Raw genomic sequence first — 10,893 nt, 5'->3', positions numbered from 1 at the left:
TAGAGAGAATAGTGCAACAATGAATGAGTGGAAGCCCAAAATCTCTGTAAATGTTTATGAAAATTAATAAAATATAATTATAGAAAAAAAAAGTGCAGAGATACAGCATTACTTTTTCCATCTTCCACTCATTATTTAATGGAGTTCTGATGGCCCAACAGTAAGAAGCTTCACCGTCATACCAGAGGTACATGGTTAGAATCCACAAGCTGCTTGAGAGACAAGAATGGGTGATGGGCCATCTCTCCCCATGAGATAAACTACTTCTGAAAACCCTCTGGAGGGTCAGCTATGGCTCAGTTCTGACTCAATGACACACAACAACAGCTCATTTTTATCAAATTAGGTCAAAATCCCACAAAATATTTAAATACACGCACTATCTCTGCTAGCTGATCCCATCCAGTAACACTGCTGACTTTGAACCTTTGGCCCACAGGCATCAATGTAATGGTGAAGAACGCCCTTAACCAGCTGAGGCTATAAAAACCAATTTCATCACGTGGAAAGCAACAACCGCTTATTGCTATAGAGACAGTACCAACTGATAATTGATCCTCAGTAGGTTTTCAGAGCCTGTGAATCACATAGAGGAAAATGCTAATTTTTCTCCCAAGGAACAAGTGGTGAATTTGAACCACCTGCTTTGGGGTTGGCAGTGCAACTCCTTAACCACTAGGCCATCAACGCTCCTATGTGAAAGGCAGTCAGTGTTTTAAAAAAGAGTGTGTTCCAAAGTGGAGTCAACAAAAGTCCTGTCTAGCTCTCTCACAAGGGGTCAGTGTGTCCCTGGCCTCACCTCGCTGGTCTGTGTTGGACTCATCTTTCAAAGTCTCACCTCTGTTTTCAGACTTCCACATAAGGAAGGATGCTTCCAGAAGAGCTGAGTTTCACCGACTTCCAGGTCTTGCTCACATCAACACGCTGACAGGCTTCCAGGGTAGACCTTGGCCTGGACACTCCTTTGGTTGAGCTAATTCGTGTTTAACAGTTTCCTTAGCAACAGAGGACTAAGGACTCTAAAGGGCCTCTCTCAGTAAGACAATTCCATGGCATGGCTGCCATGGGCCTGCAGGTTGTGATGAGCAATTAAAGAAGAAAAGGTCAATAATCAGAAAGAAATATGTAAGACTATCTTAGAGCCCTCTTGTTAAGGAAGAGAGTTTGGAATATCAGCCTGAAGAACCATGCAAAGAAAATTTGACAACTGCCAGGTTTAAGGCTGTGCTTGGAGCCAAGTGGGTTGTCATCATCCCCACCTGAGCCCCACCAGGTAGATGCTGGAGCCAGGTAGATGCTCGCTTTATGCAACATTCCCTTACTTTCTGGTTTCTGTGCTGGAGGTACCTGACTGCTCCCTGTCAGCCACAGGGACACTGCTGGGCCGTAAGCATGGCCACTCCAACCCTACCTACCAGCACTATTGCCATTAAGTCAATCCCAGCTCATGCCAGCCCCATGTGCCCAAAGAACAAAACTCTTCTCCATGGGATTTCCAAAGCTGTGTCCTTTCAGAAGGAGATGGCCAGGCCTTTCTTCTGAAGTCCCCCTGAGAGGTTTCAAATTTCCGTCCTTTCCACTAGTAGTTGAGCACTAACCATTTGCACCACCTCTGGTGGCTTAGTGATAACGAACTCGGTTGCTAATTCAAAGGGATGTGGTTCACATCCAGCAGTTGGTCTGCAGGAAAAACATGGGCACTCTCATCCCTTGAGATCCATGGGCTCTGAAAAACCTCAACAGCGTACAACAGCATTAAACTCAATGTTGTCAAATTGGAACCAACTCATAGCTGGCCCTCCACTGGCTTTCCAAAGCTGTAAATCACACAGGAGAAGATTACCTACCCTTCTTTTGGAGATCTGCTGGTGGATTCGAACCCCCAGAAAAGTTCAGCCTCTGAGTTAGGCTTGAGTTCTCTACAGATTATACCAGCAGAGCACCTTGTGCCACCCAGGAACTCCTTCACCCCACTCTGGGTGCTACAAGTCCACAGGAGGCATTGGGTGGGGAGGGAGAGCTGCAGGAGCCAGGGGAGGGGAAAGCAAGGGAGATGCTGGTTCCTCCCAGGCCACCCAGCAGGACTCCATGCACCGAACTTGTTCACTGATTGATGGCACTCAGGTTGAGGAGGGGTCGAGATGATCTCGCGGGTGTGCAGTGAAAGGGCCGCCGAGGCTGGTTCAGGCTCCCGAGGAAATTGCCCCCGAGATGCAGTAGCCTGGGAGCAATGAACAGACCGGTACATGGGATAGATGCTATCTGCAAACTGATGTTAGGCCCGGGTGCTTGCTGCAGCCCCTGGAAGTGGAGTGCCTGGGCCTCCTCCTCCTCCCACAGTCAGAGAGGCATGAAGTCTTCAGAAATCAATCACTTTCTGCAGGATGCACCGTCCTGCCTGAGCAACTCCCTTTTCTCCCCGTGTTCTAGCCAGCGGAGGTCAGAGTTCACGTCAAATGTCATTAATCATCTTTCTGGGGGCTGGCTGCTTATTGGACAGTCCTATTAATCAGAGGCCTATCACACCCGCAGCCTAGCTGGGTCGCCATTGTCCTGTTCCTCACCTATCATAGAAAGATTAGATTATCAGTGACAACTGAGACACCCTTTGAGTCACAGGGAAGCCAGAGAATGGGCTGGCTTTTATTTTTATTTTTTTATCCTTCCGATTTGAGGATGAGCTGTTTCTTGTCTTGTCACACTGCATCCTTTTCTTCAAAGCATCAGCTTTAAGAATCCAATTTGTCAAACTGGACAATCATTGGCAAATCCATAAAAAGAGGAGAGAGAAAAGGAAAGGGGGAAAACCTCGGCGACTTTATCAAAACAGGTAAAATAAAGCAGAATGTTTTAAATGGTACCTGAAAGGATTAGAAAATAAGTTGTGTTTGACAACAATTAATCTCCAAGAAAGCCAAGGGTTTGTAAAAATGAACAGGCAGAGATGTGTCCGCAAGGGATTCTGGGGAGCCACACAGCAGGTGTCCCTTCTTCACCTGTGTTTCAGTTCCCCTTTCCAAGTGCTTAGAAAGAACCACGTACCTTCCCCCAAAGTACCACGACGACAATAACCCTCTAGGCCAACCAGCATAAAGAATGCAGCTCCTCAGTCTTCCTAACCCTGTGGCTCTCAGATTGCCTCTTCTGTCTCCCTCAGAGCAGCTGGTGGGTTCAAACCACCAACCTTTTGGTTAGTAGCCACGTGCATTAACAACTACAGCAACAGGACTCCTATGCCGTTTAGGAAGGGAGCCCAAACATATCAAGTGTCTTAGTTCTAAAAGAGATGTTAGGAACTTAGATTTTTAAGGGAACACTCCTTATTTTAAATGTTGGCAACCTATTCAAGTTTAGGATTTGGGGGTTTGTTTGTTTGTTTGAAAAATCACTGAGTGCCAAAGGAAATCTGTTAGTAGGATCAGTTTGGCTCCCAGGCCTGGAGTTTGTGACACTTACATAGCTTACCTGCCTTGTTGTTGTTGTGTACTGTGGAGTTGGAACCAGCCCATAGCTCTGGTGGGTGTTCAGAGGCGTTTAATTGCAGGGAGGAGATGACTCACCCTTCTCCTGTGGAGCAGCTGGAGACCTCGAACCACATGCCTTCAGGATTACAGTGGCGCTTCTTGCCACTAGGTCACCAGAGCTCCCTTGGTGCAAGTCAAGACCAGGTGGCCTGGAAGGCTTGGTAGCTGAGGAGATCCAACCCAGTGTTCTCTGCTCTGAATATGTGAATATATATGACCAGCCAGCGGGTAAAACTCAAGCTGCGGTGATCCAAGTGACGAGAAGTCAGATGAAAGCCTAGATCTTGCCGCTTTGCTCAGAAGTCAGAAAAAGATTTCATGAGACTGAAAAGAAAAACAGTTGTCCTCGAGTCAACGCTGACTCGTGGTGACCCCGAGTGTGGCAGAGAACTATGTTCAATGCGGTTTTTAAGGGCTGGATTTTGAAAAATAGATTGAGCTTTTGCGGGTCGCGGCGAGCGCTGAGAGATCGCTGTGAAGACTTCCGTGACACTCGGTGAGTACAAGGTGGTGGGGCGCTGCCTGCCCCCCTCCCAAGTGTCCGACCCTAGGACTCCACCGCTTTACCGCATGCGCATCTTCGCCCCCAGCCATGTCGTTGCCAAGTCCCGCTTTTGGTAGTTTGTGTCACAGCTGAAGGAGATGAAGAAATCTTCTGGGGAGATGGCATACTGTGGGCAGGTGTTCGAGAAGTCCCCCCTGCGCGTAAAGAACTTTGGCATCTGGCTGCGCTAGGACTCCCGTATGGGACCCCAACATGTGCAGGGAGTCCAGGGACCTGACCCCGCAGGTGCTGCAGCGACATGGGCGCTCAGCATCGTGCCCGGGCCCACTATACAGATCCTGAGGGTGGAGGAGAGCGCAGCCAACAGTAAGTGCCGCCAGCCTGCAGTCAAGCGGTTCCATGACTCCAAGATGAAGTTCCCGCTGCAAGCCTCGGCTCATCAAGCGGCCCAACACCACCTTCTTAGCACAGCCCCTCTGCCTCATCCCAGTCTGCCCAATAAAACGCCTGGGAGATTGGGGTAGGGAGGGAGATAAATAGATTGAAAGGCTTTTCTTCTGAGGCACCCCTGGGTTGACTTTATCCCTCAACATTTCAGTTAGCAGTTGAGCATGCTAACTGTTTGCACCATCCTGATACCAAATTGGATAAGCCCTAAACAGTGGCATTGTTGTTTGGTATTGTCGAGTTGGAACCGACTCACAGCTGAGTCAGCTCTAAGCAGTAAATTACACAGGAGGAAATAGCCCGTCCTTCTCCCTTAAAGGAGCTGGTGGTTTGAACCATGTACTGTTGGATTGGCACTACAGCTCCTTACCACTAGGCCACTAAAGCTCCCAAAATAGTGGCTTAGTGATAAGGAATTGCACTTTACAGCCTCTGCAAAATCGCTGGAGGGTAAGCTATGAGACAGTTCTAGCTCAACAGCACATAGCAACAACAAATGAATTTAAGTTGTAACTGGAAGTACACATACCCACCACCTTTGATATCATGTTGTTGTTATGTGCCATAGAGTCGCTTGCAACTCATAGCGACCCTATGTGCAACAGCTCTAAACCCTGCCTTATCCTATGCCAATCTCATTGTCTTCGACACACCCAACCTGATTACCCTACTCATTGAATCAATCCACCTCATAGAGGGTCTTCCTCTCCTGCACTGTCCCTCCACCCTCCCAAGCATGACATCCTTCTCCAAGGACTGATCCTGCCTTGCAACATGTCCAAAGTATGTTAGACGAAGCCTCAGAATCCTTGCCTCCAAGGAGCAGCCTGGCTTAACCCTCTCTAGGATGAACCTGTTTGTTTTCTTAACAGTCCATGGTATATTCACTACTCTTCTCCAACACCACAGCTCAAAGACATCAATTCTCCTTCTATCCTCCCAGTCATTGTCCAGCTTTCTGATGCATAGCAACTGATTGCAAAGAAATAGCAGGCCTCTGAAAACTCTATGTACCTTTGATACCATACTCATTTTATTTTTCTGTCTCCGAAATTTAGCCCTGAGTGACTCTGGGTGTTGGGGTAGGGTGCGGCCCCTCATTGCAGCTCTAGGTATGTACTCTCCATAAGTATACTATCCACATGGCGATAAGGGAGAAGAGAAAACCAACTCAGGTTTTAGAGATAAACTGTTGTTGTTATTATTATGTGTGGTCAAGTCAGAACCAAATCACAGTTGATCCTCCAACAGGTTTTCAGAAGTTATAAATTGTACAGAAAGAGATTGGCTGTCTTTTTCCTCAGAGAAGCTCGCGGATTTGAACCACTTGACTTCGGCTTGGCACTACAACTCCTTACCCACTAGGCCACCTAAACTCGATAGCTAAGCTACTAGGTTCAAATTCTGACTCTGCCACTTATTAGCTGGGTAAGCTCGGGCAAGTTGCTCAGCCTCCCTGGACCTGGGCTTTCTCATCTTAAAAACGGAGATGATTATAACGTTTACCTCAGAAAATTATTGTGATGATTAAAAATGGCATAGAATAGTGCCTGCCCCCCAGTGAGTCTCATTGTTATTTTTATTACTGTTGTCACCATCATGTAATGCTTGCTTCCTCTTCAAAAGGACCTGCTATTGAGACAGCAAATGATAGGAAGTTGAATCTACAAGGAATCTTAGAAGTCATTTTAATTTAATCATTGTCTAATCTTAGAGGAAGAAAACTGAAGGTAGAGATGGAAAAAAGTTTCTTTTATCCACTGAGCACATTTGAAAATCTATACATTCTTCCAATCGTATCTCACATTCAACTATTCTCGTCTGTGCTGCTCGTTTTGCTTTTTCTGTGCTGACCTCGTTGGAAATGAAGAATGTTTCTTCTCAAACGTATTTAAAAGCAAAGCCACCCCAGCCTTCAAACTCCCAGATATTTCAGCCACATCAGCATAGCGAACGCCAGATAACATGTCCACTCCTGTGCTCATTAAAGGAAGATTTGTGAGGCCACTCGGGGCCATATTTGTTCATTGCAAGTTTGTGACCAGCTTCATTTTTAAAAAAGATTGTTCCCTCAGGCAGTTTGTGGTCATTAATGAGCAGTTGAGCCTCAAAGCCATTTTGGTGGTTTGGGGAAGATGCAGTGGCTTTATGGTCAAGCCGCTTGATCATTTGTGAAAATTGAACTCTTGAACGTGTTAACTGTTGACAAAATTTGACAGGTATCGTGTCTGCCTTTATTAGGTGATTAATTAAAGGCTGCTGGAGGCGCTGGGGGGAAGCAGAAAGCCCGGACTTACTGCTAGATCGATTTGGGGCTAGATCCTGACTCCTCACTTGGCTTTCAGGCCTTGGGCAAGCCTCTTAAACTCTCCGAGTCTCATTTATTCATGTGTGAAATAAGGGTAATAAAACTACTTCATGAGACTTTGTGAGAATTAAACAGAAGATGTGTGTGCTCAAGAGCTATGAGCTCCCCTCTGAAAAAGGAAGCTGCCCTTAGAAGAAAAGAAATCTGTGTTCATCTGTGCAGGCACTGAGTGACCCACCTACGCAAGCCCTTGCTCAGAGATGGGATGAATTCATTCAAAGCCAAGTCCATGCTAGTGTCAAACAGGAGAGAACAATGAACACATTCACGTTCTTTAGACTTCTGGTTCTATTTAGAGAATTAGAAGGTTCTTCTTCAAGATTTTCTTCAGTCCTCTGACCTGTTGTTGACTTGTTTAGATAGGAGTTACAGCCCCCTTGGAGCCGATCTGGAATTTGAAGCTGGAGTGCTGGCTGAGTACAGTTTGAATGGTTATTTTTTTTTTTATATGTTGACCTTTCTACAACCTTCTGCCATTTTGAAACTATTGTAGAGGTGCAGGAGCACCGATTACCTCCCTAAGCGTGTGGTGTAAAGGGAGTCTTGACCTGACGTTATAAGGGCAAAGGTCATAGAATCCAAAGAAGGTTTCTGGCCCATTCTTTCAGTCTCAAGAGTGACCATCTGTTTTAAAAGTGCAAAGTTAAATGACAAGCAACAGAACAAGAATCCAGAGTGGGGGAGGCTGAAGTCTGAATGTTGTTAGCGGCTGTCGCATGGATTCCAATTCACAGTGACTCCGTGTGTGCCGAGCAGAACTGCTCCGCTGGGTGGTTTTCAAGGCTTTAAGCTTGGGAAGCACATCACTCAAGGTGCCTCTGCGTGGGTTTGAAACACCAACCTTTTGGCTGGTAGTCAAGTGCTTAATTGTTTACCATACTGCAAACTCCTGAAGCCTGGGTTTGAGGGTAGCTAATAAGGACAGCTGACATTTACTGAGTGTTTGCTTAGTATCTCAGCTAAGCACAACGCTTAAAGCTGGTGATAGGAGTATTAGCATCCCTGAGAACACTACGACATTACACCTGTTGCCCACAGTCTCGTGGCTCTCACAAGGCAGAGCTCAGGTTTGACTCTCATCTGAGGGCATGAGCATCCCCAAATGCTCCTGATTCTTTGCAGCTTTTCAGGTGAGAGCCGTGTCTCATCCTTTTCCATCAGAGGACAAACACACCTCATGCTCTGATAACAAGCCTCTGGTCCCAGCTTGGGCACTCTCTTCCTCTCTTCACATTAGGCCTGACTTCTAGACACCACACACACACACACACACACACACACACACACACACACACACACATCCTAGTATACAAATGCAGCGCCTCATGATCTTCCCAGCCTGTGGGAAATGATTTCTCTTTCTCCTTACTCCTTCCCTCGCCAAGAAACCTGCTGTCACAGTGGTTAAGTTCTCCATTGCTAACTAAAAGGTTGGCAGTTTGAATACACCCATAGGAGAAAGACCTGGTGATCTACTTCCATAAAGATTAGAACCCCAAAAGACTCATTGGCATCAAGTTGATTCCAAGTTATGACCTTGCTCCAAGAAATTTCTAAGGCTATAAATGTCAACAGGAGAGATTATTTCCTCTTTCTCCTGTGGATTTGAACCGCCAACCTTTGGTTGGTAACCCAATGTGAAACACACTATTCCAAGAGAGCTCCTTTTTGTGAGGATCACAGCCTAGAACGCCCTACATGGCAGTTCTACTCTGTGAGTCCAGGTTTCAACTCGATGACACCGCCCTCCTCTCCACCTCCAGGGTGTCCACAGAGACGCCCCCTACCGGGCTGTTGGAGTCAAGAAAAGCCAAGTTTTCCTGCCACCCTTGCCCAGAGCTGAGCCCTTGACTTTGATGACCTCTGCTAGGCTCTTAACTGAATTCCTCTTTAGGTCTGGGGCTGATAGACTTGGGGGGAGAGGGGGGCAGGGAAGAGTAAGCAAAAAGGAAAAGATAAATAGCTGCAGCCTGAAATAAATTTATTGGCAACCAAAGAGAAACTCTTGGCTCAAAGAACCAAATGAGGAATTTGTAAGCTTTCAGAGCCACCTGAAATCGTGGCGCTTTCCCCCCAGTGCTTAATAAAAGCTGACAGCCGCATTGTTCTGCCTGGAGAAGGTACGCTGCATCGGGGGGTGGGGGGGGGGGTGGGCTGAGGGACAAAGGACTCTGTGCAGGGGGGGGGACAGGGTGGGGGGCGGAAGATAAAGCGTGAGGGCTGGTAGGTGGTGACTCTTAATCGGGGGCCTGGCAGGAGACCCTGGGAACTGCGGCCCACTGACAGTGGAGACCCGGGAGCTCCAGATGGCTTTTTGTCTCCATGCAATTAAAAATGCAATCTGACAGGCCTGCGGACAGGACTCGGGGAACAGAATTCTGAGGGCGGGGGAGCAGGGGAGGGGATGGGCCCCGTGGAAAGTATCAGAGTGTGAGGAGGAGGAAAGGTGCTGCTGGGGCTCCCAGCAATTACGCGCCTCGAGAATGACAGTTCCTTCCAGCGGTGCGCGCAGGGCCAAGCCTGGTCTCGGACAGCGGACAGCGGAGAGCAGTTGGAAAGAAGCCATCACCGGACGTTTGGCCCCTGAAGAAAGGTGATCACTTGGCCAATTAACCGCCGCGTGGGCGCCCGCCATCCACCCTCCCCTGCCACAGTCATTAGGGGATGATATAAAGATACAGGACTTCCTGGTGCCATTTAATTGCTCATAGACGGAAAAATGATGAGCTCCGTCATATCATGCAGACATCCTGGAGGAGACCAGCTGCCGTATTAATGCAGCTTCTCAGAGGGGGACACACCCCACCTGCTTCACCGGGAACACACAGACTCCCAGGGAAAGAGCGACACCCCTGTGGCTCTGATGGGGCTGTCGCTTTTTATTAAGTAATCTCGGCCTTTCAAATCACGGCATGTTTTCTTCCTGAAGGCCCTGGGTTGGTGTGTAAGCCCGGCACACAGCAGGATCCCCATTAATATTAAACAGTGGATGTTGATGATGTCTCTAGATTTCATGGTAGGGTCCATTTGTCACCCAAGGGATGGACCAGTTCTCAACTTAAAAGTGGCTGGCGGTGGCCACCAGAGCTGGACAATAGGAAGTTTAAGGCGTGATGGTTTAAGATGGAAAGGAATTAAGCAAGTAAGTGAAGTGGCTAACAGCACTTAAAAGAGGGAAAAGAGATAAAACCTGATGATGCACAGTGCTGGTGACGATGTGGGGAATTGGGCCCTCTGACATACATGAGGAAAGAGCAAGAGGAAAAGTATTTTCAAAATCAAGATATCAATATTGTTCCAAATATAAATGGGCACACCCTTTAAACCAGCAATTCACCCTAAATAATGGTTTGTTTGGGTTTGGTGGGCTTTTTAAAAAAAATTGGAAAAGTATCTGCAGAAGACTCAAGCAAGATCCACACCTCACTCCATATACAAAAACCAACTCAAAGTGGATCATGGATCTAGGACTAAAACCAAGGACTATAAACTTCACTAAAGAAAAGCTTGGAAGAACTCTAGTAGTCCTAATCCACAACATAAACAGTCTTCCAAGTATCCTGAAAAATCTTCAACCAGGAGAAGATAAAGTAGATGAATGGGACCATCTAAGAATCAAATCCCTGTGAATATCCAAAAACTTCTTCAGCAGGGTAAAGAGGGAAGCCACAGACTGGGAAAAAGTATTTGGTAATGACATGTCAAATAAGGGACTTATATCTAGAATTTAGAAAATATTTGAGCACCACAACAAGATAAAGGTAAATAATTCAATTGAAAAACAGGCACAGGATATGAACAGACACTTCACCAAAGAAGACATTCAGATGGTCAACAAGCACATGAAGAAATGTTCAAAATCTCTAGCTCTAAGAGAGATGCAAATCAAAACAACTATGAGATATCATCTCACCTTAGTCAGAATAGCAAAATTTAATGGAACAGCAAACAACAAATGCTGGCGAGGTTATGGAGAAACTGGAACCCTTATTCACTGTTGGTGGGAGTGTAAAATGGTGCAACCACTGTGGAAGGCAGTATGGCGCTTT

At 46.8% G+C, this 10,893-nt stretch overlaps 1 pseudogene; it reads left to right on the top strand.

Annotated features, from left to right (window-relative positions):
• The first annotated feature begins 2,141 nt into the window (after positions 1 to 2,141).
• The window catches only part of LOC102860794, a 31,218-nt pseudogene continuing 22,466 nt past the window's right edge, over positions 2,142 to 10,893 (top strand).

This window comes from Elephantulus edwardii, unplaced genomic scaffold (genome assembly GCF_000299155.1).
Source record: "Elephantulus edwardii isolate Elephantulus edwardi_28Jun2011 unplaced genomic scaffold, EleEdw1.0 scaffold00077, whole genome shotgun sequence".
NCBI lineage: Eukaryota > Metazoa > Chordata > Mammalia > Macroscelidea > Macroscelididae > Elephantulus > Elephantulus edwardii.
The sequence above is the reverse complement of the archived record's forward strand: the minus strand, read 5'-3'. Positions and strand labels throughout refer to the sequence as shown.